This window comes from Hemiscyllium ocellatum, chromosome 43 (assembly GCF_020745735.1).
Source record: "Hemiscyllium ocellatum isolate sHemOce1 chromosome 43, sHemOce1.pat.X.cur, whole genome shotgun sequence".
Lineage (NCBI taxonomy): Eukaryota > Metazoa > Chordata > Chondrichthyes > Orectolobiformes > Hemiscylliidae > Hemiscyllium > Hemiscyllium ocellatum.
Window position 1 is genome coordinate 16,137,603 of NC_083443.1, and position 27,919 is coordinate 16,165,521.

Sequence of the window (27,919 nt, forward strand, 5' to 3'; positions counted from 1 at the left end):
TGTGTTGCTGCTAATCCAAAGTTTGGATTCATGGGGAGGCTTAGTGACAGGAAAGATATCCATCTGTTTAACCTTGTCGCACATCCAAATGATAATTGAATTAAACGTGGAACATGAAAAACGAATGTAAAAGTGTCTAAAGTATGGCTCTGGTCGTTGCTTTACCAGCTGGCTTAATAGATCATTAACTAAATGATTTTGATTCCCTCTGCTTTGAACTGATTAAATCAGGCCTCATTCCTGAAGAAGAGCTTTTGCCAGAAATGTTGATTTTCGTGCTCCTCGGATGCTGCCTGACCTGCTGTGCTTTTCCAGCACCACTCTAAGCTTGACTCTGATCTCCAGCATCTGCAGTCCTCACTTTCACCCAATTAAAACTGAACCAGAGTCAAAGTTATGGACAGAGGCAGGAGAATTGCACTAAGTCCAGGATTCGGAGCAAATGATGGAATGGGACACACACTTTGCAAAAAAAGGATTTGTGGACGGAGGGGGTGAAATTACTGCTAAGCAGCCACGGTTATTTTGAAAAATAATGGGACATTTTTATGTTCAGTGTTCAAATGTTCAGGGAGCAGAACATTGCCGCATTATACTTCCACATGCGTCATTATCCCTTTAGTATCCCTTGCAGTCGACCGTTTTTATGTTTTAAAGTACCATAACAATTTGTGTTGAGTTGTTGCAGCTTAGGTCAACTCTAACCTTGCCAAACATTCAAACCCATTGCAGTTTGGAGCCTCCCCCCCCCACCACCCCCAACCCCCATGCTCAAAGCCCAAGAGCACTGAGCTTAATTATAATCATCTCAATTTCTGAGACTAGCTAACCTTGCATTGATTAGGAATAAACATCAGACTTTTCTGGTCTGTACATATAAAGAGATCATTTGTTAAAGTGTTTGAATATTTTTAATCACAGGACTGAGAAAGCTGGAAAGCATTTGTCATTGTTTACACGATTCTGTTACAGTTTCTTGATTTTAAGAATTGGTTCAAACAGAACAAGATGCTGGTGTGTATGAAGCATCCCATCGTATCTGATCAAATGATTTTCTACATGGCCTTAGACTGTACTGGGAGATTTTGACATGCCGTTCATGTACGACATGAAGTTGAAGTTAGGTCACAAATCAGCCTTGATGTAATTGAATGATGAAACAAGCTTAAGGGGCTAAACAATTCACTTCAATTCCTATTTTTCTTAACGGTGAGTGAAACAAATTATACATAACAATGCAATTTTATCTCTATATTTAATTAAATACATCTGTTCATTTTTTTCTGACTATAAAAACATTTCTTTCATTTTCCATGGTCTCCTTTAATTTATGTTTCTTTTGACTAAAACTGTAGCATTAGAATCCAGATTGAATCTGCCTTCTAGACCAAAAAGCAATGACAAAACAGCCCTGCCATAGACTGGAGTAACTCTAACAAAGTCAAATTGACCTATTCTATTTGATTAGCACTATTCAAGTCAATGTTTCATTTTAGAGGTTGATTTTGTGCCTATTTGCCACAATGTTCAACATCACTATTGGATGATTAAATCCTCATACAGGCTTTAACAATTACCTTCCACACTTTTCGTATAAACAATGGATTCATGCTTTCAATGCAGATCTTCTCTATGGTTTCAGAATTTCCCACACCAGTAACAAATCGTGAAGGTGAAATGGTAAGTTAATGTCAGAGCTAGGGCGGTTGTTATTTCAAATCAGTACTGCTGATGAAGAATCGAATTTCTGGATTGTGATTTTATTTCAAAGTATTTTACAAGGCTGACAAAGTGGGAGTTTCTCAGAGCTTGGGTGGGGTTAGACTGAGAGAATAAGGAAAAGAAAGAGAGGATAAAAGAAAAGGGAGAGACACACAGAGGAAAAATAAAGGAGAAACAATAAACATAAGCTGAGGATAAAAGAAAAGGAGGAGAAATAGACAGGGAAAATGCAGGAAGAATTCACGGGCAGCACGATGGCTCAGTGGTTAGCACTGCTGTCTCATGGCGCCAGAGATCTGGGTTCAATTCCTGCCTCAGGGGAACTGTCTGTGTGGAGTTTGCACATTCTCCTCATGTCTGCGTGGGTTTCCTTTGGGTGCTTCAGTTTCCTCCCACAGTCCAAAAATGTGCAGGTTAGGTGAATTGACCATGCTAAATTGCGCCTAGTGTGTGGGTTGTTGAAGAGCCTATTTCCACACCGTAAGAAATCTTTACAAAAAAGAAAACAGCCCCAGCCTGTTCAGCGTCTCCCTATAGCTCCAACCCTGGCAACATCCTTGTAAACCCTTTCAAGTTTCACAACATCTTTCCAATAGGAAGGAGACCAGAATTGCACACAATATTCCAACAGTGACCTAACCAATGTCCTGTACAGCCGCAACATGACCTCCCAACTCCTGTACTCAATACTCTAACCAATAAAGGAAAGCATACCAAACACCTTCTTCACTAAGGAAAGGGAAGAGAGATGGAAAGGGAAAATAGATGAGGAATGATAAACAAAAAGTGAGGATTAAAAGAAAAGGGAGACAGAACGGAAAAATAAAGGAGGAATAATAAAAATAATAAACATAAAGTGAGGATAAAGGAAAAGGGAGAGAGACAGAAAGGGACAATAGAGAGTTATAGACCAGGCCAGACCCCTTCAAAACATTTCAAGAAAATAGCCCAGATCCTAACTCAGCTAGTTGTTTTAAGCAGGTGTATCACAGACATTCCAGGAGTGATGTAGTTGCTCAAACCACTTAGTTTTAAACAAAACAAACTTTATTTACAAGATTACCAAATGAAACAGAAACAAAAGAGAACAGAACATAGGATAACTTAACCTACCCGAAAATCCAACAGATCATCCCAACTGAATGATTTTGTTCAGAATACTTGCAACAATCTGCATAAATACAGTTTGGCAAAAAAGATAAAGTCAAACACAGCGTCTCACAGGAAAGAAGGCCGAGAGAGAGAGAGTACCAGCGGGGATCTGCTTCTTTGGGTCCATCAAGTTCACAACTGCCTGACCGCTTTCAGAGAAAAGCCAGATGGGTAAAACAAACCAAGCCAAAGAAAAGCTGAGCTGGGAGTACTTGCCACTCCTAGTCCATTGTGGAAGTGCTTTTAAATGTGAAAGCCTCTTGCCTCTGGCAGTATCTGCTAGTTATAATCGTACTGGCCCGAAAACTCATTCAACCCAGATGTATCAGACTCTGTGTCTTTTACTGACTTGCTGAAAAAGAACAAGGAAAACATAAGAGAAAGTGGGGACTGCAGATGCTAGAGACCAGAGTTGGAAAATATGGTGCTGGAAAAACACAGCAGGCCAGGCAGCATCTGAGGAGCAAGAGAATCGACATTTCGGGCATAAGTCCTTCTTCAGGAATGAGGCTGATGTGCCAAGCTGGCTGAGATAAAAGATAGGGGGGTGGGAATTTGGGGGAGGGGCACTGGGAATACGATAGGTGGCAGGAGGTGAGGGTGAGGGTGATAGGCCAGAGAGGGGATGGGGGTGGAGAGGTTGGGAAGAAGATTGCAGGTCAAGAGGGCGGTGCTGAATACAGGGGTTGGGGAGAGGGGGAATACGGGGGGAGGGGGGGTTGGGGAGAGGAGGAACACTGGGGTGGGAGGGGGGAGACACTGGGGGAGAGGGGAGAACACACTGAGGATGGACACACTGGGGCGAGAGAGTGGGGAACACTGGGGGGGAGGGGGAACACACTGTGTGGGGGGGAACACACTGGAGAGGGGAGGGAGGAACACTGGGGGGAGAGGAACACTGGGGGGGAGAGGGAGGAACACACGGGGAGAGGGGGGAACACACTGGGGAGGGGAGAACACACTGGGGGGAGAGGGGGAACACACTGGGAAAGGGGGGAAACAAATGGGGAAGGGGAGATGGGGGAGTGGGAACTGAAGGGAAAGGGGGTTCAGAGGAGGTGTGCGGGATGCACAGCATCTGGTGGTGAAGGGCTTGGGGAGATCCTGTACACCAAGCTGGGCTCTGGGTACAGCCACACATAGACTGCACCCTGGGGGGTGGGGGTGGGGGGTGTATGTGTGTCAATGCCTTTTTCCCTGGGGTTGGGGGGAAACAATGTGTATGTGTATAAATGCTATCATTCTCTGGGGAAATGGGGGCAATGTGTATGTGTATAAAAACCCCTTCACTAGGAGGGGACAGGGAAGCAATGTATATGTATATAAATGCTTTCCTTTATGGAGGGGGGGCAGATTTGTGTAAATGGCCCCTACAATGGGGAGGATGGGGGGGGGCAATGTGTATGTGCATAAAGACCCCCTTCCTGAGGTGGTGTAACTCTCCCCCAGCAGTGGGGGGGAGAGACAGAATGAGAAAATAAAGGAGGAGTAATAAACAGAAAGTGATAAAGGAAAAGGAGAGATGAAATGGGGACACAGAGCAGGAATGATGCTCCTTGTTCGCCCCTCCCCCCGAATTCACTTCAAGCTGGACCGAGTCACAGCGCGTCTCCGCTAACCGGCGGGCACGCGCACCATGCTCGCTCCCGACCGGCCTCGGGGGCGCGCACGTTAGCCTGACGTTGGTTTATTTTGCGCAGTCGGTGAGCGGAGCCGGAGTCGGTGGATCGTCCGCCGCGGGCTCTGTCCGTGTCCCCGAGCCCCCGGTTACTGTCACAGTGAGGGGGGGAGTGAAGGTGAGTGTCCGGGACCCGCACCGGGAGCGGGGGATCACACTGAGGGGGTGGGGGGGAACACACTGAGGGGGGGGGGATCACACTGAGGGGGGAGAGGGGGAACACACTGAGGGGGGGGGAGGGGGAGAGGGGATCACACTGAGGGGGGGGGAGAGGGGGGATCACACTGAGGGGGGAGAGGGGGAACACACTGAGGGGGGGGGAGGGGGAGAGGGGATCACACTGAGGGGGGGGGAGAGGGGGGATCACACTGAGGGGGGGGGGAGGGGGGGGGGATCACACTGAGGGGGGAGAGGGGGAACACACTGAGGGGGGGGGAGGGGGAGAGGGGATCACACTGAGGGGGGGGGAGAGGGGGGATCACACTGAGGGGGGGGAGAGGGGGGATCACACTGAGGGGGGGGAGAGGGGGGATCACACTGAGGGGGGGGAGAGGGGGATCACACTGAGGGGGAGGGAGGGGGATCACACTGAGGGGGGTGGAGGGGGATCACACTGAGGGGGGGGGAGAGGGGGATCACACTGAGGGGGGGAGGGGGATCACACTGAGGGGGGGGAGGGGGAGAGGGGATCACACTGAGGGGGGAGAGGGGGAACACACTGAGGGGGGAGAGGGGGAACACACTGGGGGGGGGGAGAGGGGGATCACACTGAGCGGGGAGAGGGGGATCACACTGAGGGGGGGGGGGAGAGGGGGATCACACTGAGGGGGGGGGAGAGGGGGATCACACTGAGGGGGGGAGAGGGGGGATCACACTGAGGGGGGGGAGAGGGGGATCACACTGAGGGGGGGGAGAGGGGGGATCACACTGAGGGGGGGGGAGAGGGGGATCACACTGAGGGGGGGAGGGGGAACACACTGAGGGGGGGAGAGGGGGATCACACTGAGAGGGGGGGAGAGGGGGATCACACTGAGGGGGGGAGAGGGGGATCACACTGAGGGGGGGGAGAGGGGGATCACACTGAGGGGGGGAGAGGGGGATCACACTGAGGGGGGGAGAGGGGGATCACACTGAGGGGGGGGAGGGGGAACACACTGAGGGGGGAGAGGGGGAACACACTGAGGGGGGGGAGATCACACTGAGGGGGGAGAGGGGGAACACACTGAGGGGGGGGGAGATCACACTGAGGGGGGAGAGGGGGAACACACTGAGGGGGGGGAGATCACACTGAGGGGGGGGAGAGGGGATCACACTGAGGGGGGGGAGGGGGAACACTGAGGGGGGAGAGGGGGATCACACTGAGGGGGGGGAGATCACACTGAGGGGGGGGAGAGAGGGGATCACACTGAGGGGGGGGAGAGGGGGATCACACTGAGGGGGTGGGGGGGGAACACTGAGGGGGGATCACACTGAGGGGGGGGGAGGGGGGATCACACTGAGGGGGTGGGGGAGAGGGGGATCACACTGAGGGGGGGGAGAGGGGGATCACACTGAGGGGGTGGGGGGGAACACTGAGGGGGGATCACACTGAGGGGGGGGAGGGGGGATCACACTGAGGGGGGGGGGGAGAGGGGGATCACACTGAGGGGGGGGAGAGGGGGATCACACTGAGGGGGTGGGGGGGAACACTGAGGGGGGATCACACTGAGGGGGGGGAGAGGGGGGATCACACTGAGGGGGTGGGGGAGAGGGGGATCACACTGAGGGGGGGAGAGGGGGATCACACTGAGGGGGTGGGGGAGGGGGAGGGGGAGAGAGGGGATCACACTGAGGGGGTGGGGGGAGAGGGGGATCACACTGAGGGGGGGGAGAGGGGGATCACACTGAGGGGGTGGGGGAGGGGGAGGGGGAGAGAGGGGATCACACTGAGGGGGTGGGGGGAGAGAGGGGGAACACACTGGGGGGTGGGGGAGAGAGGGGGAACACACTGGGGGGTGGGGGGAGAGAGGGGGAACACACTGAGGGGGGAGAGAGGGGATCACACGGGGGGAGAGAGGGGGGAACAGACTGGGGGGGAGAGAGGGGGGAACACACTGGGGGGGAACACACTGGGGGGGAGAGGGGGAACACACTGGGTGGGAGAGAGGGGGGAACACACTGGGTGGGAGAGAGGGGGAACACACTGAGGGGAGAGAGGGGGAACACACTGAGGGGTGGGGAGAGAGGGGGTACACACTGGGGGGGGAGAGAGGGGGGAACACTGAGGGGTGGGGGGGAGAGAGGGGGAACACACTGAGGGGGTGGGGGGAGAGAGGGGGAACACACTGGGGGGTGGGGGGAGAGAGGGGGAACACACTGAGGGGGGAGAGAGGGGACACACTGGGTGGGAGAGAGGGGGAACACACTGAGGGGAGAGAGGGGGAACACACTGAGGGGTGGGGAGAGAGGGGGTACACACTGGGGGGGGGAGAGAGGGGGGAACACTGAGGGGTGGGGGGGAGAGAGGGGGGAACACACTGAGGGGGTGGGGGGAGAGAGAGGGGATCACACTGAGGGGGGGAGAGGGGGGGAACACACTGAGGGGGGGAGAGAGGGGAACACAGTGGGGGGGAGAGGGGATCACACTGAGGGGGTGGGGGGAGAGAGAGGGGATCACACTGGGGGGTGGGGGGAGAGAGAGGGGATCACACTGGGGGGTGGGGAGAGAGAGGGGGAACACACTGGGGGGTGGGGGGAGAGAGGGGGAACACACTGAGGGGGGAGAGAGGGGGATCACACTGGGGGGGAGAGGGGGAACACACTGGGGGGGAGAGGGGGAACACACTGGGGGGGAGAGGGGGAACACACTGGGGGGGAGAGAGGGGGAACACACTGGGGGGAGAGGGGGAACACACTGGGGGGGGAGAGGGGGAACACACTGGGGGGGAGAGGGGGAACACTGGGGGGGAGAGAGGGGGAACACACTGAGGGGTGGGGAGAGAGGGGGTACACACTGGGGGGGGGAGAGAGGGGGGAACACTGAGGGGTGGGGGGGAGAGAGGGGGAACACACTGAGGGGGTGGGGGGAGAGAGAGGGGATCACACTGAGGGGGGAGAGAGGGGAACACAGTGGGGGGGAGAGGGGATCACACTGAGGGGGTGGGGGGAGAGAGAGGGGATCACACTGGGGGGTGGGGGGAGAGAGAGGGGATCACACTGGGGGGTGGGTGGAGAGAGGGGGAACACACTGGGGGGTGGGGGGAGAGAGGGGGAACACACTGAGGGGGGAGAGAGGGAACACACTGGGTGGGAGAGAGGGGGAACACACTGGGTGGGAGAGAGGGGGAACACACTGAGGGGAGAGAGGGGGAACACACTGAGGGGTGGGGAGAGAGGGGGTACACACGGGGGGGGGGAGAGAGGGGGGAACACTGAGGGGTGGGGGGGAGAGAGGGGGAACACACTGAGGGGGTGGGGGAGAGAGAGGGGATCACACTGAGGGGGGGGAGAGGGGGGGAACACACTGAGGGGGGAGAGAGGGGAACACAGTGGGGGGGAGAGGGGATCACACTGAGGGGGTGGGGGGGAGAGAGGGGATCACACTGGGGGGTGGGGGGAGAGAGAGGGGATCACACTGGGGGGTGGGGGGAGAGAGAGGGGATCACACTGGGGGGTGGGGGGAGAGAGGGGGAACACACTGGGGGGTGGGGGGAGAGAGGGGGAACACACTGAGGGGGGAGAGAGGGGGATCACACTGGGGGGAGAGGGGGAACACACTGGGGGGGAGAGGGGGAACACACTGGGGGGGAGAGAGGGGGAACACACTGGGGGGGAGAGAGGGGAACACACTGGGGGGGAGAGAGGGGGAACACACTGGGGGAGAGAGGGGGGAACACACTGGGGGGGAGAGGGGGGAACACACTGAGGGGGAGAGGGGGGAACACACTGAGGGGGGAGAGAGGGGGATCACACTGGGGGGAGAGAGGGGGAACACACTGGGGGAGAGAGGGGGATCACACTGGGGGGAGAGAGGGGGATCACACTGGGGGGGAGAGGGGGAACACAGTGGGGGGGAGAGGGGGGAACACACTGGGGGGGTGGAAGGGGGAACACACTGGGAGAGGAAGGGGGAACACACTGGGGGGGAGGAAGGGGGAACACACTGTGGGGGAGGAAGGGGGAACACTGGGAGGGGAAGGGGGAACACACAGGGGAGGAAAACACTGGGGTGAGGGGGAACACACGGGAGGAACACACTGGGGGTGAGGAGTGAGGGGGAACACACTGGGGGGAGAGGTGAGGGGGAACACACTAGGAGCAGGATGAGGGGGAACACACTGGGGGAGAGATGAGGGGGAACATGTGGGGAGGGGTGAGGGGAACACGGGGTGAGGGGGAACATGGTGGGAGGGGTGAGGGGGAACATGGTGGGAGGGGTGAGGGGAACACAGGGTGAGGGGAAACATGGGGGGAGGGGGGAGGGGAACACGGGGTGAGGGGGAACAGAGGGGAGGGGTGAGGGGAACACGGGGTGAGGGGGAACAGAGGGGAGGGGTGAGGGGGAACACAGGGAGGAGGGGGAACACACGAGGAGAGGTGAACACGGGGGGGTGAGGGGCAACACACTGGGGTGGGGGAACTCACTGGGAGGGAGGAGGGAAGGGGGAGGGGGAACACTGGGGGTGGGAAAAACACACTGGGGGGTGAGGGGGAACACACGGGGAGGTGGGGTGGGGGGAACACGGGAGGGCGGAGGGGGAACACACTGGGGGGAGGGGGAACACATTGGGGTGGGGTGAGGGGGAACACACGGGGGATGAGAGGGAACACACGGGGATGGGGGTTGAGGGGGAACGCATGGGGATTAGATTAGATTACTTACAGTGTGGAAACAGGCCCTTCGGCCCAACAAGTCCACACCGACCCGCCGAAGCGCAACCCACCCATACCCCTACATTTACCCCTTACCTAACACTACGGGCAATTTAGCATGGCCAATTCACCTGACCCGCACATCTTTGGACTGTGGGAGGAAACCGGAGCACCCGGAGGAAACCCACGCAGACACGGGGAGAACATGCAAACTCCACACAGTCAGTCGCCTGAGTCGGGAATTGAACCCGGGTCTCAGGCGCTGTGAGGCAGCAGTGGGGGGTGAGGGGGAACACACGGGGATGGGGGGTGAGGGGGAACACACGGGGATGTCGGGGTGAGGGGGAACACACGGGGATGTCGGGGTGAGGGGGAACACACTGGGGGAACGGGGAACACACTGGGGGGAGGGGTGTGGGGGAACACACTGGGGGGAGGAGTTGGTGGGGAACACACTCGGGAGAACACTGGGGGGAGGGGGAACACACTGGGTGGAATACTGGGGGAGGGCGAACACTGGGGGGAATACTAGGGAGGGGGAACACTGGGTGGTGAGGGGGAAGACACTGGGGAGGGGGAAACACACTGAAGGAGAGGAGTGAGGAGGAACACTGGGGGGAGGGGGAGCACACTGGGGGAGAACACACTGGGGTTGAGGGGGAACACGGGAGGGATAATGCACTGGGGGTGAGGGAGAACACATGGGGGAAGGGGTAATACACTGGGGGAAGGGGTAATACACTGGGGGGATACATACTGGGGGGAGGGGGAACACTGGGAGGGAGGGGGAACACAGTAGGGGAGGGATGAGGGGGAACACTGGGGGGAACACAGTGGGCGGGCTACACTGGGGGGGAGAGGCGGGAACACACTGGGGAAGGGGGGAACAAATGGGGGAGTGAGAGCTGAAGGGAAAGGGGGTTCAGAGGAGGTGTGTGGGATGTACAGCATCTGGTGGTGAAGGGCTTGGGGAGATCCTGTACACCAAGCTGGGCTCTGGGTACAGCTGGACATAGACTGTACCCTGGGGGGGGATGGGTGGGGGGTGGGTGTATGTGTATCAATGCCCTTTTCCCTGGGGTGGAGGGGGGAGGAGTATGTGTATAAATGTTATCATCCTCTGGGGAAATGGGGACAATGTGTATGTATATAAAAACCCCTTCCCTTGGAGGGGACAGGGAAGAAATGTGTATGTATATAAACGCTTTCCTTTATGGAGGGGGGGGGCAGATTTGTGTAAATGACCCCTACCCTGGGGAGGAGGGGGGGCAATGTGTACGTGCATGAAGACCCCCTTCCCTGAGGCGGTGTAACTCTCCCCCAGCAGTTTATCTCCCTGAGCATTTCCACCCAAAGTCTAGATTAGAGTGGCGCTGGAAAAGCACAGCAGGTCAGGCAGCATCCGAGAAGCAGGAGAGTCGACCATTGGTCAGGTGGCTCCGCTTGTCCATATTTTCCACTGGATATGTTCACAGGGCTGTGATGACACCCCCCTGGAGCAGGTGAAAGTTGAACGTTGGTGGACAGAGATGAAGCCTGTGTTGAGGTCTGCCTCCACTGCTGGTTTATCCTGGAGCAGGGCAGGGTGTCTATCTCACCAGGGGCCTTGTGAGCTCCACACCCACAGTCGGTCTGACCCCCATGCCATTGTGCTATCGAAGAGGTGGGGAGGGTACTGCTTGATGTTTTAACCACATGATGCCTGAGCTGTCAAGTGAGACTGCAGTTGGACCTTTTGACCCCAAGCAAAAGCAGTTCACCCCACTGCAGTGCAACACTGTCATAACCCTGTCCCACAATTTGCTTACCCCCAAACTACCCCCCCCCCCTCACCCCACACGTCCCCACCCCCCTCCCCTATCTACAAGCTTTGGGAGTGAGGTGTCTCTGGTTTTCTGTTCTGTAAATACCGTAGACAGTCCTCCCTCCCCCAGCTGGGGACTGCTCCCCCCCGGGACCTCCTGTATGTTCACAGAGCTCATTGAGTTCTGTCCCTCAATCGCATTCTCTCTGTGTGGTGGGTGCACACTGCACGTCTTTTGCTCTGTGGTCTGATTAGGAGAACTGCCCTCAATCCAGCCAGCTTTCTCTGCTTCTGGGGTCAGCAAAGCGGCTCTTCAGACACAATCCAAGGACGTAACGAGAGTGTTCATTTCTGGGGTTTTTTTCATCCAAATTGTGCGTAATTTTGGTTTGTTTTCTTCAACCCCGCTCCTGTATGTGCAGGCCATTGCGACATCCTGGATTTAATCAGTTGGTGTGTTGTTTTGGGAGTTTTGTGCTTTTTCTGCCTGAATTCTGACAGACTCTCTTCTCTGGTAATTGTGCCTCGATATATCTGCGGCTCCGGCTCTATCAGTTTGAGGGATTCTTTTGTTTGCTGTGAAACACCCTGTCATTTACAATCTGAAGGGAAGGTGGGGGGATTTTTTTTTTAAAAAAGGCAGTTTCTCCAATTCAAACATATTTCAGGAGTTTATATCGATGCCCAGCTAATTGTTATCCTCCGATGTCGACCCTGTCTGTGTGAAAAGTGGTATTGTAAGTGCTTTGGAACTCAGGTCTGACTGTATCTATCATTGCAGAGAAAATCGTCGGCGTTCTATTTATAGCATGCACTTATGTTCGTTTTAATACTTGGCGGATTTTATTTCAAATCTGGTCTGGGTCGAGTCGCAAATTGTACTATTGATAAAGGTTGTCCTGCAAAATATATTCTTTTAAATGAAAAACATTTTAAATAGGTTTGAATGATCGTATTTAACTCCATGCGAGTCACTCATTGCTCTCCCCACTCCCCACTCCTTTGTTTGCGGGTTTCAGTGTTTCATGCAATGAGTAGTATTAGGAGAATTGCATCCTTGTTCATGTATTGAAGGAGAAATGGTTAAAAGATAGTTTTATCGCAGAAGGTGTTTTTGTTTTCAGGCAGTTGAGCTTTTAGCTGCTGGGACACAGATTGAAAGGTCCTCTCTCGTATTTGCAATTCTTTGCTGTTATGGACAACACTTAGTCTAATGTACGGCAATGCTGTCTTGTTTAATGCTATTTGTCATAAGATGTAGCTGTTGACTTTAATTGTGTGTAATTTATAACCAATGTTCAGAGACTTAATAGAGTCATTCGGCATTGATTCAAACCCGTCAGCCTAACTAGTCCACCCTGACCGTGTTCCCAAACTAAACTAGTCCCACCTGCCCATATTCCTCATCTTTCCTATTCATGCACTAATCCAAATGTCTTTTAAATGTTGTAACTGTACCTGCATCTTCCACGTCCTTTGGCAGTCCACTCCACACATGAACCACTCTGTTTTTTGAAAAAACATCCCCCATGTTGTTTTAAATCTTTCTCTTCTCACCTTTTCATAGGTATGTTCCCTAGTTTTGAACTCCCCACCTTAGGGAAAAGACCTTTGCTATTCACCTTATCTATGCCCCTCATATAAACCTCTGTTAAGGTCACCCCTTAACCTTCTACGCTCCAGTGAAATAAGTCCCAGCCTATTTTTAAAACTCAAACCCTCCATTCCTGGCAACACCCTGGTAAATCTTTTCTGAACCCTTTCCAGTTTAATAATATCCTTCCTATAACAGGGTGACCGGAACTGCACAGTAGTCCAGAAGTTGCCTCACCAGTGTCCAGTACAACTGCAATATGACATCCCAACCCCCATACTTAAATGTCTGAGCACTGAAGGCAAGTGTGCAAAACAACTACTTAAATATCCTGTGAAGCAAATTTCAAACAATTATGTACCTGAAACCCTAGGCCTCTCTGTTCTACAACACTACCCAGAGCCGTGTCGTAATTGTATAAGGCCTGCCTTAGTTTGTTTTACCAAAATGCAACATCTCCCATTAAACTCATCTGCCACATATCAGCCCATTGACCTAACTGATCAAGATCTCATTACAATCTTCTTCACAGTCCACTATACCACCAATTTTGATGTCATCTGCAAACTTACTAACCATGCCTCCTGTATTCTCATCTGACTAGTTTATATAAATGTCAAACCACAGTGGACCCTCTACCGATCCCTATGGGACATCACTGGTCGCAAGCCTCCATTCCGAAAAACAACCCTCCTGCACCTCCAATTAGTAAGCCCACCCTGAATCCCATGAAATCTAACATTAATATTTAGTCTACAATGTGGAACCTTATCAAAGGGTTTACTACGGTCCAAGTAAACAATATCTACTGCTCTGCCCTCATCAGTCTTTCATTCCAGTTTGTGAGAGACAATTTCTCTTGCACAAAGTCATACTGACTATCCCTCGTCATTCCTTGCCTCTCCAAATACACGTAAATCCTACCTTTCAGAAACACCTCCAACAATTTGCCCACCACTGATGTCAGACTCACAGGTCTATAGTTCCCCGGCTTCTCCTTATAACAGTTCTTAAAGGCACATTACCTGTCCTCCAGTACCTCACCTGTGGCTATAGATATAAATATTTCTGCTAGGAGTCCACAGTTTCCTCCTAACTTCCCCAACATCCTGGGTTACGCTCGATCAAGTCCTGGAGATATATCCACCTTTATGCTTTGTAAGACCTCCAACACTTCCTCTTCTGTAATGTGACTGTTTTCAAAACATCAATATTTATTTTCCTGAGTTCACTAGTCTCCATTTCTTTCTCAACAGTAAAAACTGATGCCAAATATTAATTTAATATCTTTTCCATTGCTTGGTGTTCAACACCAAGATGACCTCAATTATCTTTAATGGACCCTACTGTCTCTCTAGCTGCTCTTTTGTTCTTAATGTACATGTAGAATCTCTTTGGATAATCCTTAACGTTATCTGCCAAGGCTGCTTTTTAATCCCCTTTTTTACCTTCCTGATTTCTCTCTGAAGAATGCCCTATGCTTATCAAGATTCATTTGATCTCAGTTGTTCATGTCCAAAATGATTCCCTTCTGTTCTAACAGAATTATGATCATTAGTCCCAAAGTGCTCCTCTACTAACCCTTCAATCGCTTGCCCTGTCTTATTTCCCAGGAGAAGGTGAGGTTTAGCTCATACTCATTCTCTAGTGGAACATTTATGTATTGATAAAATAAAATTTTCTTGAACACACTAAACACTTAACACTATGGCCAGTCTCAGTCTATGTTTGGAAAGTTGAAATCCCCTACATTTACAATCCTATTATTCCTACATATACCTGCAATCTCTTTACATATTTGTGCCTCAATTTCCCTCTGACTATTGGGGGTCGATAGTGCGATCCCATCAAGTGATCATCCCTTTCTTATTTCTTAATCCAACCCCTGTGTTTTCACTGGACGAATCCTCAGAAATAAATCAATTCCTCAGGCTTTGATAGACCTATGGCAGTGAAATGCCCCATATGTTAGCCATCGCCATAATGATGGGATATTTCTGTAAACTTACCCTAAATTAAAAAAAAACAACTCTGCCAGGAAATTCTCTCTTGTCAGATTTGGTCTTTGTTCAATTATACTGACCACAAATGCAAAAGGTTTGTCACATTTCTCCCCCCAAAAGCTGGAATGTATCGACGCCTTTTGTGTGGAGGATGTTTCCTTATTTACAGTGTGTTTCAAAAAATCATGTTTTTTTTATAAACCAAAGCCATGTTTATAGGTGTTGTCAAGTGTTGTTAATGCAGCTTTTGTTTTTGAAGGCGTGTGGGGTTACATGCTGCACCACCAGTGTCTGGCCCCGTGATTGTTCCCAGAGTTTCCTATTTGTAAACAAAGCTTGCGTTTGAAGACCAGTTGCCTGTCCTGGCTCGTAGATCAGTTAGATAATAAATCCAGTCCGAGGCTTTTTTTTTCAAAAGGGTGTATGGGAAGACTGCCCATTTTGGAATATAAATATTCCGCATTAAATGTTCGACACACAGGAATTATTCTTATTGCAGACTGCTTGCATCTGCACCTCGCGTGGATATAAAATGTGTTTACTTTGCAATTGTGATTTCACCATCGTATGCGAGCAAAACAAAAAGTACATAAACAGTTTAAAGCATTGATCTTTCTGAATATGTTGAAATACTGCGATTTCACGTGTGAATTGATAGCCACAGATAAGGCATTATGTTGACTGGAGGCGCCCTGCAAACAGGAGGCAGGTTGATGCGATTTCCCTCGTCCAACTGGTCTCTGGCCCAGGTAGGGCGTGACAGGTTTGCATTCTTTTGTAGAGTTTTTTTTGCATTAGTTTTATGAAGCAAAAGCACAAAGCACTGGGGCACGGCAGCTTTTTAAAGGAGTGAGAAAAAAAAAAGATTGTCCCTTCAGATATAGAATAACTTTAACGGTTGATCACATGGAGCAACGAGATGGACACAGGTGGAACCTGGCCATAAAATTGCCAGTCATCAGTTTGTACCTGGATTGAAAAGGTTCAAACTGTAAGAATATGCCTCATAAATTACTTGATGTATCTTTCCAGAATGCAGAGCTGCTTTTGCAGCCCACTTTTGTGGTTTTGTTTCGAGCCTGAGGACAAAGCACTTTAAGCAAGATTCAGAAATGCTGAATTAGGAGGTTTGCTGCCTGGTGCTTCTGTAAGGGTGCAAAGTAGGAATAAAACATCCAAATGTTTGAGAAATGGCTTGCCTGGTTTTTGATTTGGCTTTCACCTGGAGTGAGCTCAAATATGATGGTGTTGAGTTTGAAGTGAAATCCATCTCTTCTGCATGTTCCTGTCTGTCGTTATCCAAGTTACAAACATGACCATTTAGACAGTATTCCTCATGCTTTTCACCTGTATGAAAGTTACGGAAATGCACTGTGTTTTTTTGTTTATGTTCTTGAAGTATAGCTTTGGCATTCAATGAAAAGTGTGGAGAAGAATGAGAGGTGAATTGATAGAGATGTACAAGGTGTTGAGAGGCACGGATAGAGACTTTTTTCCCAGGGTGGAAATCGCTATCATGAGGGACCATAATTTTAAGGCGATTGGAGGAAGGTTTAGAGGAAATATCAGAGGTAGGTTCTTTACACAAAAAGTGATGGGTCTGCAGAGTGCACTGACAGCAGTGGTAGTAAAGTCAGATCCTTAATTTAGATTTATGGATATTTCAGCGACTCTTGGATGGGCACATGGATGATAGTGAAATGAAGGGTATGTAGGTTAGTTTGATCTTAGAGTCGCATAAAATATCAACACCACATCGAGGGCTGAAGGGCCTACACTGTGCTGTAATGTTCTCTTTAAGACCTTTTGTAATGCAGTTAATAAATAACTACATTCCTGCTGTGCAGTGAATTAGCAGAATGAACTGTTCATTCAAGTCTACATGGCTTTGGAAACACTGATTAGATGGTTCACAAAACATGTTGGTGTTTGAGATGAGTGCTATGTAATAGTTTATTCTCCACAGGCTGAGCAATCTCTTATGTATCTCGTCTTGTAGGTTTGGGTTGGCTGACTGTTGCTCCAGGGTTGCCAAGCCATTGGCAAGCATTACAAGCAATAGATCGGCATTAGTTCATTGACAACGAGGTTAATAGTGAGAAAGAAAGCTATAGACTTCGGGAAGGTACGTATGGACCGGTCCTGTGGGCAGAAAGGAGTCAAATGAAATTCTATGCAGAGAAATGCATTTGGGCAAAGGATTATCATTATATGATAAGGGACTGAGTAACATAGAGCAGCAGAGACTTTCTTGGCTGAAGCATAAAAGAGCAAGGAAATTACGATACAACTGGACAGTACACTAGTTTGGTCACAGCTAGAGAACGTTATGCACATGTGATGTCCGCGTTTCAGGAAGGATGTGACGCATATCACAAAATATGTTGTCAGAACTGGAAAACTGTAGCTGAGAGAGAAGAATGGATAGGCTGATGTTTTCTTTGGAATAGAACATCATGAGAACTCGGAACAGGGTTGGGCCATTTGGCCTGTTGAGCCTGCCAGCCATTTGATAGGCTTATGGCTGATCAGACATACCTCACAGCCACTTTCCTGTGATTTTAAAGGTGCTGAGTGAGGTGCATAAAATTAAGCGGTGAAGACGGTGCTTGGGACAAAGCTCATCCCCTTTTTGGAGGGGTCATTAATATGAATCATATTAATGGGGAAGGTTGGAAGGAATTTGTGTTATTACCCAGAGGGTGGAGGGGATCTGCAGTTTGCTATCTGAAAGAGTAGTAGGGACTGAAGTTCTCATCATTTGACAGTAACTTAGATTGTGTCACTTCAAATGCATATCCATTTAAGCATTGGACCAAGAACTGGCAAGTGCGTGGGCTGCAGCAGCAATGGACCAAGTTGCTACCTTTTGTGCCACAGATGTCAATGACATAATGTAATTTGTGATGTGTTGTCATTTGAATTGTGTGCAGAATAGATTTGTATACAATTTTTAAGGTTGGATTGCAGTATTTAGAAGTGTAAACCAGAGGCCCAGTCTTGGCAGAAAAAAATTGTGGACTGATTTTTACTGATATTTTTGAAAATGGGAAACAATGGACAAAGCATATGAGTTTTGGGGTTAACTTTGATGGAAATGTTGTTTCTTTGAAGGTTATCTCAATTTTTTTTCAAAAAATTGTGTTTAAGATAGTCTTTATTTTCAGCTTGAGGAGGGAGCTGAATTTTTTTCAACTGCAGGACTGTGACATACTTGCAAAGGCAACAGAAGATATAGCGAGCAAATGATATGTTAGCAAATAGTGTGGCTCAGTTGGTAGTGCCCTCAACTCAGAGTCGGAAGATTGTGGCTTCAAGTGACACTTGAGCACAAAAATCTAGGCTGACGTTTCAGTGCATTACCAAGGGAGTGCTGCACTGTTGATTGTACTGTCTTTTGAATGAGCTGTTAAATTCTGGGGCAGCACAGATGGAGGTAGAAATCCTACGGCACATTTTTGAGGAAGAATAGGGAGGTTATTTCTAGTCTTGCTTATACTTGTCCCTCAATCAGCAGTACAAAGATTTTCTGATTATTGCGTTACTGTTTGTTGGAGCTTGCTTTACTCAAATTGACAGCAGTGTTTCCTGCTTACAGCAGGAGAAGTACGTTCCGCTTAAAGTGAATTACTACAAACGGCATAAGATGGAGAAACAGAAATAGGCCATTCAGTCTGTGCCACCATTTAATGAGAACGTAGCTGATCTGATGACCCTAAATTCCACTCTTCTGCTTAATCTTTCATTCCTTTGTTAATTAGAAATATCTATCTCCGCTTTGAATATACTTCATGATCAGCTTTGACAGGTCTCAGTGGTAAAGAATCTCAATCCACCACTGAGAGAAAAAAAACTCCTTCCCTCTGATTTAAATAGGCAACTCCTTACTCTGAGCTTCTGCACTGTGATCCTAGACTGTGGCGGGGGGGGGGGGGTGGAAATAAACCTCTCAGCTTATCAAGCCCTTTCTGAATCATGTATGTTTCAATAAGGTTTTCTGACACCTTTCCTGATGAAGGCCTTATGCCTGCTCCTCGGATGCTGCTCACCTGCTGTGCTTTTCCAGCACCTCGCTCTTGACTCATGTTTCAATAAGGTGTCCTGTTATTCTTCTTAACTCCAATGTATACAAACTAAACCTACTCGACTTCTCATAAAATCTCTCCATAGCTGTGACCAACCTAGTGAACCTTCTCTTACTCTCTTATCATGCTCGTGTAAGTTTGCTTTGGTAAGGAGACCAAAACTGTTCCCAGGACTTCAGGTGTAGTTTGACTGGTGCCGTACATAGTTTGAACAAGACTTCTCTACTATTACATTCTACTGCCTTTGAAATGAAGGCCAACAATTCATTTGCCTTACCTATTACTAGCTGATTTTTGGATGCTAGGTTTTTCTTTGGGATTCGTCTATCAACCTACGTTATTAACACATGTGGCCCCAGCACTGATGCTTGTGACGTTCAGTGGCTGCTGTCCTAAAAATAGACCCTTCTTACCAACTCTCTGAATCTATTAGTTAGCTAATTCACTATCCACCCTGATATACTATCCCTGACACCATGGACTTGTATCTTATTGAGTAGCCTTGTATGTAGTACCTTATTGGATGCCTTTTGGAAATCTAGATATATCACATCTACTGGTCCCTCTTTGCTTATCCTGCATCATTCAATCTCATGCTAAAAAATGACATCCAGGTTTGACTTTGAAAAATTCAAACTCAATCTTGCCATTTGTTTACTTGTTGAAGTCAAACTCATCCCGATGCAAATCTACTTGTTGGCGAATCATAAATTAATGCATTATTGAAGGTGGCTATTAAGCTTGTTTTATCTGCATGTGTCAAGGATCTTTGTGGTATTTTTAGGGCCAGAGTTCTCACTGAATTTGCAACCTGGCAACTCTATAACAGTGTGATGACAAGGGTGGAATTATGTGAAAGCTGACCCTACATTTGGCTAAAAATGTAGTCTTAGAAACTTGGTTTTCACATGAGTATGTGTGTTAGTTAATGAGATACATGGATAAATAAAATGTGGGTTAACTTTTTGTAATTAAAGTAAACAGCATGTATTAACTATGTGCACTGGAAAGCAGAGGATGTGATAGATTTTGAAATGGTTTTGTGAAAAATTCAAACTCTGTCTTGCAATTTGTTGCCATGAGGTTAGATAAATTGGCCATGCTAAATTGCCTGTAGTGTTAGGTGAAAGGGTAAAGGTAGAGGTATGGGTGGGTTGCGCTTCGGCGGGTTGGTGTGGTCCTGTTGGGCCGAAGGGCCTGTTTCCACACTGTAAGTAATCTAATCTAAAACAGCAAATGAATTACAAACCAAAATGGTCAAATATGCAAAATATTCCACAGGTACATAAATAACATAAGAAAGAGTAATTATGAGATAAGGCATGCACAAATAGAAATTGTTAACAAGATTATAATATTGAATACTTACTTTGCCTCAGTTTGAGGGAGGCTGGTATGATGCATGTGACCATACAAGAAGAAACGAAAATGGATAGCAAGACTTTTTTGGAAGGTAATTGATAATCTAAAGAAATTTTTAGATAAAAGGGGAATAGTACCCAAAAATTGGTAGACAGGTTATGGTATTTAACTTTTCTTCATAAAAGCAGAAGAGCAGGCCTAGACAATTCAGGCCCTTGAGCCTGCTCCGCCATTTGATACGATCATGGCTGATCTCATCTTGACGTCGAATCTCATCTCACCTGTCATGTGACAAATTCAGGTTACTAATGACCAGTTAACAGTGCGGGTCAGGTGAAAGAAATCAAGATCTTCACACCAAAGGTGCAAAAGAAAGTATGGTTAAAACGAGGAATAGTCAGAATGTCCTTTTGAAAGGAAGAGTTGTATTTCAACCAATCTTACTGAATTATTTGCGACCAGACTAATGTAAGGAATATTGTTTACGTGAATTTGCAAAAAGCTTTCTGAGGTACCCCACAGTGGGCTCAGAACATATGGAACCAGGAACAAATAGTAGAATAACAAACTGGCTATAAAAATAGAAAGCAAGTTCGGGATTAAAGATAGTTACTTTCGCTGGTGGGAAGCGGTGTTCCACAAAGATTGCGGGAGCCACTGTTACTTTTCTCTCACAAATCAGAATTGTTGCAGTGTAGAAGGAGGCCATTTGGCCAATTATGTCTGCACTGGCTTTCTGAACACCTTAGTGCTCATGAACTGCCTTTTCTCTGTAAACTGTGCATATTGTTTAAATAGAAACAGCTCATCTAATACCCTCTTGAATTCTTCGATTGAACGCCCCTCTGCCACACTTCCAGACCGTTTTCTTCTCATGTTGCATTGCTTCCATAGCAAAACACTTTTTAAAATACGGAGTTTTTGATCCTTTTCACTAGCAGGAACAACTTCTTGCGATTTAACTTTTCTGATCTTTCCTCATTACTGAAGTGTCTCATCCCTGAAACTATTTTCGTAAACCTCTCCTTCACTCACTCTAATGCATTCACACCCTTCCCCCTAATATGGCATCTAGAATTGTATACGATACTCCCGCTGACACTTGCATACAGTTGGATTTTGAAGCTATAAGCGTTGTGCTGTAATTTGTGGATAATATCATTTTGTGGGTGGGGGTGGGACATTGGCAAGTGTGTATTTATACTGTATTTCAAAATACATTTTAAAAGTTTATTAATATGTAATTGGCAAATTACTTTTGGTACAATAAGTGTGAGATGGTGCTAAGTGATAGGAGGTCACATACATTAAAAAATAAAATCTACATTGGAATACAGGTGAACAGGGATCTATGGACATAGATACAGGCTGTTCTGCTATAACGTGTGTTTCATCGGGTAAGAATTGGCTATAACACGATTGACGATTTGTGGGCATTGTTTGGATAATGCGAACTTTCTAACTGGATGGTAATAGCAATTTTCTATTAGCAATCTTCTACAGCTCGATTTTCCATAGTGCGAGGTAGCAGAAGTACACAATAGTTGTTATAGCAGAACAACCTGTGTACAAATCATTAAAACCAGGAATACAGGTACATTAAAACCTCATGAAATATATTGCAAGGCAGGTGGCTTCATTTCTGAAGGAAGAGGATTGAAAATTAGGAAGGTTATTTTGACCTACCATAATAACTTGTTTAGGCCCCACTTCAAATGCTCGGCATAGTTCCATATGACAAAAAGATAGAAGCACTAGAGACAGTACAAAAACAACTTACAAAGCTGATAATAGACTGAGAATCATTATGGAATAAAATAAGACACTCTGACCTGTCAAGTCCTTGCCAGAACTGTGAAGAAAGACGGACATCTGTTATCTGTATAAAAAAAAAGTTTAAAGATGCCTTAAGGTCAATAAAATTTAAGTGATCTCTTAAATTATGAAAGGGTAGATGTAAATTGAATCCAGAATTAAGGGTCATATCTGAGAGATAATCATTAACCAGTCCAATAAGGAATTAAAGGAATACCTCTATACTCAGAAAAAAAGAGAATCTGGAACTTGCTGTGATGTGGAATATTTGAGGTGAATGTTATACATGCATTATATGGTAATGGGACATAAGTTAATGAGGGGGAGGGCTTAAAAAGATATGTTGCTAGGAGGAGGCTTGTATGGAGTCTAAATACTGGAGTACACCTTTTCAGCTGATTAACATGTCTATCCTATTGTATGTGAGGTGCTGGAAAAGCACAGCAGATCAGGCAGCATCCTCGGAGGAGGAGAATCGATGTTTCGGGCATAAGCTCACCCTGATGAAGGACTTATGCCCGAAATGTCGACACTCCTGCTCCTCTGATGCTGCCTGACCTGCTGTGCTTTTCCAGCACCACCCTGTCAACTCTGATCTCCAGCATTTGCAGTCTTCACTTTTTCCTACTGTCTATGCTGCACGTTTATAGGGAATTCTTTCCATCTACTGATTGTACCTGTAAAAGTCATAGTTATTAAACCATGGGATTAAATAAGTTTGGCAAACACTGAAACCTATTTTTAATAAACTACAAATGAGACAGTGAGATTATGAATCTGGCAGTCATAGAGCCAGTGAGCTTAATTCCAGTCTTGGGGAAAATACTTAATTGTATTATGTGGAAAACGATCAATTCTCAATTGTCAGAGAGACCAGCATGGATATAGAAGTGACTGGGAAAACCATTGTATCCGCCAGAATTCTTTTGTGATGGTAACCAAACGGTGAATGTGTTCGCCCGTAAACTTAATTCGCTATTGGATTTTCAGAAGGCATTTAATGAAAGTTAGGGCTTGTGGAATTAATGACATATTAGTGAGCAGGGTTGGAATCTGGTTTGGCAGTGTGATAGATGAGGGAATAATTCTGCTGTCTGAGAGCAGCAACTTGGGCATTTTCCATAGGCATCTGATGGAAGGTCTGTTATTGTGAACAAATAAACATTATTGTAAAATGGGTGAAGAAGATTTTTTTTAAGAAGGTTAATTATGCAGGGCTATAAAATTGACAGGTTAATACTGATGCTTACGTGATGATTCCAGGTTTTAATATTCAGAAGCTTACATGAACGAGGTGCAGGAATAGACCAATAGAACCCACTCTGCCATTCAAACTGACCCTCTATCTCAATACCATATTCTTTTTTTTTCATACTTCCTGATGCCTTTAAAATTACTTTCAAAAGTAAATGACCTCTTTCTTGAATATTGTGACTTGGCGTCCACAACTCTTTTGTGGTCGAGAATTCTACAGGTTCAGTGACCCATGAGTGAAGAAATGTTTCATTTTAGTCCAACATGGGTCTACCCTGATCTTGAGACTCTGTTCCCAGTTCTTAGAGGCTCCAACCAGGGAAAAGATCCTCCCTGCATTTAGTCTGTTGTGCCCTGTTAAAAATGTTTGTACTTTTACTCAGATCCCCTCTCCTCCTCCTCCTCCTCCTCCTCCTCCTCCTAAACTCCAACGAATACAGGCCAAGTTAAACCAATCTCTACATGAGACAATTCCGCTATCCCTAATATCGGTCGAACACACTTCTGTTGTACTCCCGCTACAGCAAGTACCTTTTCAGCTAGGAGACCAAAACTGCATGCGATATCCTAGATGTGGCTTTGCTGTGTAACTGCAGTCAGACTATTTCGGAACTCAAAATCTCTTGCAATGAAAGCCAGTGTACCATTTGCCCTACTAATTGCTTGCTGCACCTGCCTGTGGACGTTCGACAAAGACATCCACCTTTCCTAACATATCACCATTTTCATTAATACTTTTCCTTTAAGTTTTTCATACCGAAGCGTATAACTTCACATTCAGCCAAATTGTGTTGTATCTGCATTTGTTTGTCCTCGTACTCATCCGGGCTTGATTCACGATCAGAAATTATTTTCACCTGCTATGTGCACCAATACACAATAGAATGGAACTATGAAATAGGTCCAAGCAAGTGCCATTTGTCCTATGGGTCCTTCGAGTTTTATTTTAAAAATTCGAGAAAAACACTAGTTTAGAATTGGAGTTGCAGGTTATCAGATCAGGAAAGTGTGGAATGATCAAATGTATTGAAGTAGTATTTGTGCTACTGAAACAGGCATGAGTCAAGATTAGAGTGGTGCTGGAAAAGCACAGCAGGTCAAGCAGCATCCAAGGAGCAGGAAAATCGACGTTTCAGGCTAAAGCCCTTCATCAGGAATTCCTGATGAAGGGCTTTTGCCTGAAATGTCGATTTTCCTGCTCCTCGGATGCTGCTTGACCTGCTGTGTTTTTCCACCATCACTCTAATCTTGACTCTGATCTCCAGTATCTGCATTCCTCACTTTCACCTACCTAAAACAGGCATGATGCTGTTTAAGGAAATCAAGAATGACTAATCTAGATGTGTAGCCAAATGAGTGTTCTCAAATTTTGTTTTTACATTTGTGAGCTAGAGAGTAATAATGCAGCACTTATCTCTCGAATGGTTAAGTAGATGGGATAGACAACATTGTTGTATGAATTTGGAAAAATTGGTTGCTTGGAATACCTTTTTAAACTCTTAATGTAAATAAGACAAACTCTGTCCCACCTAGAAATTACAGGTATGGCCAAAGCAGAGTTGTTTCAGTTCACCTAAGTTTTTTTATGCTTTGCACAGACAGCTATACCAATATTTATTGGTGTTGTTTGACCTGAATATATTGTTGTGCAATTAAAATTATGGTTCAGAGTAATGGAATGGCAAATATTTGTCACAAGTTAACAATTTCTTTGACTCTGTGACATTTAAGAACGACCTGTCTCTAATCAGTACTTGAAATGCAATTTTCCATAGTTGATAAAGCAAATTGTTACAGTATGGATGTTTTTTTAAATGACATTGACAATAGCTTTTCTAAGACAGTCAATCTGTTTGCTTGCTGAGTTCAACGTAATGGTATCATCTCATCCTTATACTGGCACATATTCTTGGCACACGTTGATAGCATTATTATATCTCCATTTTGTCAAATGAACTTTTTTTTTGGGAGCTTGTCTTTTAACTTTAGCACTTTTTTAGCAAGGACATCTTGATCTGTTGAAAATAAACTCTCTTTCTTTCCCCTCTTTCATATTCTACACTGGCATTCCACACTATTGTACTTACAATCTTTGCCTCAGCTAGCATTGTCTTTGTCATTTACTAGGTGACAGTGATGCATATTAACTCGAGGATTTTCTTCCTCTTTGCAGTGTTGTGCCCTCTTGGGTCAGCTTGAAATCAGATTTGCCATATTGCAGTTGTTGAACCTGTGCTGTCTCCGTGGTACCATGTGTTTAGCTCTATTGTATCAACAGCTTCTTCAGTGTTTTTGAGATTACTCGTGCAGTCTTTTATTTAAAAACCTTCTCACCTTGACTAATATATCAGTTCAGATCAAATGTTTTATATCAAAGAGTGGGACAGTTTGATTCAAGGTTAGATTTATTCTTTGGCAAATAGATTTAGATACCTCGAAGTCAATCTCCTTTCAGCTTTTGCTATGTTTATGGAAGTAAGTTGGAGATATTTTTCAGTATGCAAGTACAGCCTGGTGTCAGCTGCTGTGTATCTCAGAACATTTTCAGTCAGCAATATCTCAACTTTCACTTGTTCTTGTCTGTTCTCTCTCGCAGTCTATTTCTAATCCCGCAGTTTTATACTTGGAACATCGACACTTTTCTTCTTCTCTCTGAGGGAACGATATGTTCCTCTGCTCAGGGACTCAGCATTGTAGGGATACCACAATTATTCTCTCTTCGTACTGCAGCTATTTGCCATAATGTACTTTAATTGGCGGTGACATTTGGATAATATTTAAGATTTAGTTGGTATGAGAAGCCGTAAAATATTTATACTCCTGGAATGTAATGAAAATTATAGCAGAGCTGTTTAGTATGCAACATTTTTGATGTAGCTTTTTCTAGTGTCTACTATTGCATTACCATGTTTTCTTGATTCCAATCTTTTCCTTCAATCGGTGTATTGTGTATGCTTAATGTACATACTTTGGGGAAGTGGTATGATTGTGACAGCAGGGAAAGTGTTTCCATATTCATTCATTGGATTCGGACACTATGCTAGTTTTTTACTTCACTTGTGGAATGTGGGTGTTGTTGGTTGGGCCAGTATTTTATTGCCGGTCCACAATTGCCCTTGAGAAGGTGGTGGTAGTGAGCTACCCCCTTGAACCACCACTGTCCGTATGCTGTAGGTGAACTCACAATGCCATTTGGGAGAGAATTCCAAGTATTGGTCCAACAAAACTGAAGAAATGGTGATATATTTCCAAGTCAGGTTAGTAAGAGCCTTGGAGAGGAATTTGCAGGTTGTGGTGTTCCCATCTATCTGCTGCCCCTGTCCTTCTTGATGGTAGTGGTTGTGGGTTTGGTAAGTGCTGTCTAAGGAGCCTTGTTGAATTTCTGCAGTTCATCTTGTAGTTGTTACATACTGCTGCTACTGAGTGCTGGTGATGGAGTCAATGTGCCAATCAAATGGGCTGCTTTATCCTGGATGGTCTGAAGTTTCTTGAGTGTTAGTGGAGTTGCACTCTTCCAGGTAAGTGGAGTGTATTCCATCACACACCTGACTTGTAAATTGTGGGCAAGCTTTGGGGAGTCAGGAGGTGAGTGAGACGCTGCAGTATTTTCTAGACTCTGACCTGCTCTTGTAGCTGCTATTTTATGGTGAGTCCAGTTCTGTTCCTGGTCAATGGTAAACCTTCAGGATGTTGATGTTGGGAGATTCAGTGGTGGTAACATCCTTGAATGTCAGCTTGTGGTGTTTAATTCTCTTTTATTGGAGATGGTCGTTGCCTGGCATTTGTGTGACCAGAGTGTTACTTGCCACTTTTAAGCTCCAGTCTGGATGTTGTCCAGTTCTTGGTGTATTTGAACATGGACAGTTTGTGTCTGTAACACTGAGGATTCTGCTGAACACTGCACAATCATCAGTGCATATCCGCTCTTCTGACCTTCTGATGCAGGGAAGGTCATTGAAACAACTGAAGATAGATCTGCCTCGGACACAGTCCTGAAGAACTTCTATACCACATGTGCTAGAGCTGAGATGACTGACCTCCATTAACTGTAATCATCTTCCTATGTGCCAGGTATGACTTAACTGGTGGAGGGTTTTTACCCCCAGTTCACATTGACTTCAGCTCTGCCAGAGCTCCTTGATCCCATACCAAGTCAAATGCAGCCCTGATGTCAAGACCTGCCACACTCCTCTCGGTTCTGGAATTCGGTCTAGCGTTCTTGTTTGAACCAAGGCTGGAGTGAGGTCAGGAGTTGGTCTTGGTGGAAGCCAATCTGAGAGTCAGTGAGCAAGTTATTGCTAAGCAGATGCTGCTTGATTGCACTGATGATACCTTCCTTCATTTCATGATTGACAGTAACCTGGGGTATTAAGTGGTCAGCTTGGTTTATCCTGCTTTTTATGTACAGGATGTACCTGGACAAATTTCCATATCATCTGGTATAGCTGGTGTTGTAGCTGTATTGGAACAGGTAGGTTAGCAGTGTGGCAAGTTCTGGAGCACAAGGCCTCATGTTACTTACTGAATGATTTTTCTTTGTGTGCTTATTATAGTAAGTGATGATGTAGAAGGGAGAGGAGGTTAGAAATAATGCATATT

The 27,919-nt window shown here is 46.9% G+C and overlaps 1 protein-coding gene across 3 annotated transcripts in view; it reads left to right on the forward strand.

The window, feature by feature from the left end:
* Positions 1–4,581: 4,581 nt before the first annotated feature.
* The window catches only part of LOC132835028 (mitogen-activated protein kinase 8), a 120,520-nt gene continuing 97,182 nt past the window's right edge, over positions 4,582–27,919 (forward strand). For all 3 annotated transcript variants that reach the window (XM_060854282.1, XM_060854281.1, XM_060854283.1), the window contains exon 1: positions 4,582–4,670. The gene's annotated coding sequence lies outside the window, so the exon portion shown is untranslated. The remainder of the gene's footprint in view (positions 4,671–27,919) is intronic.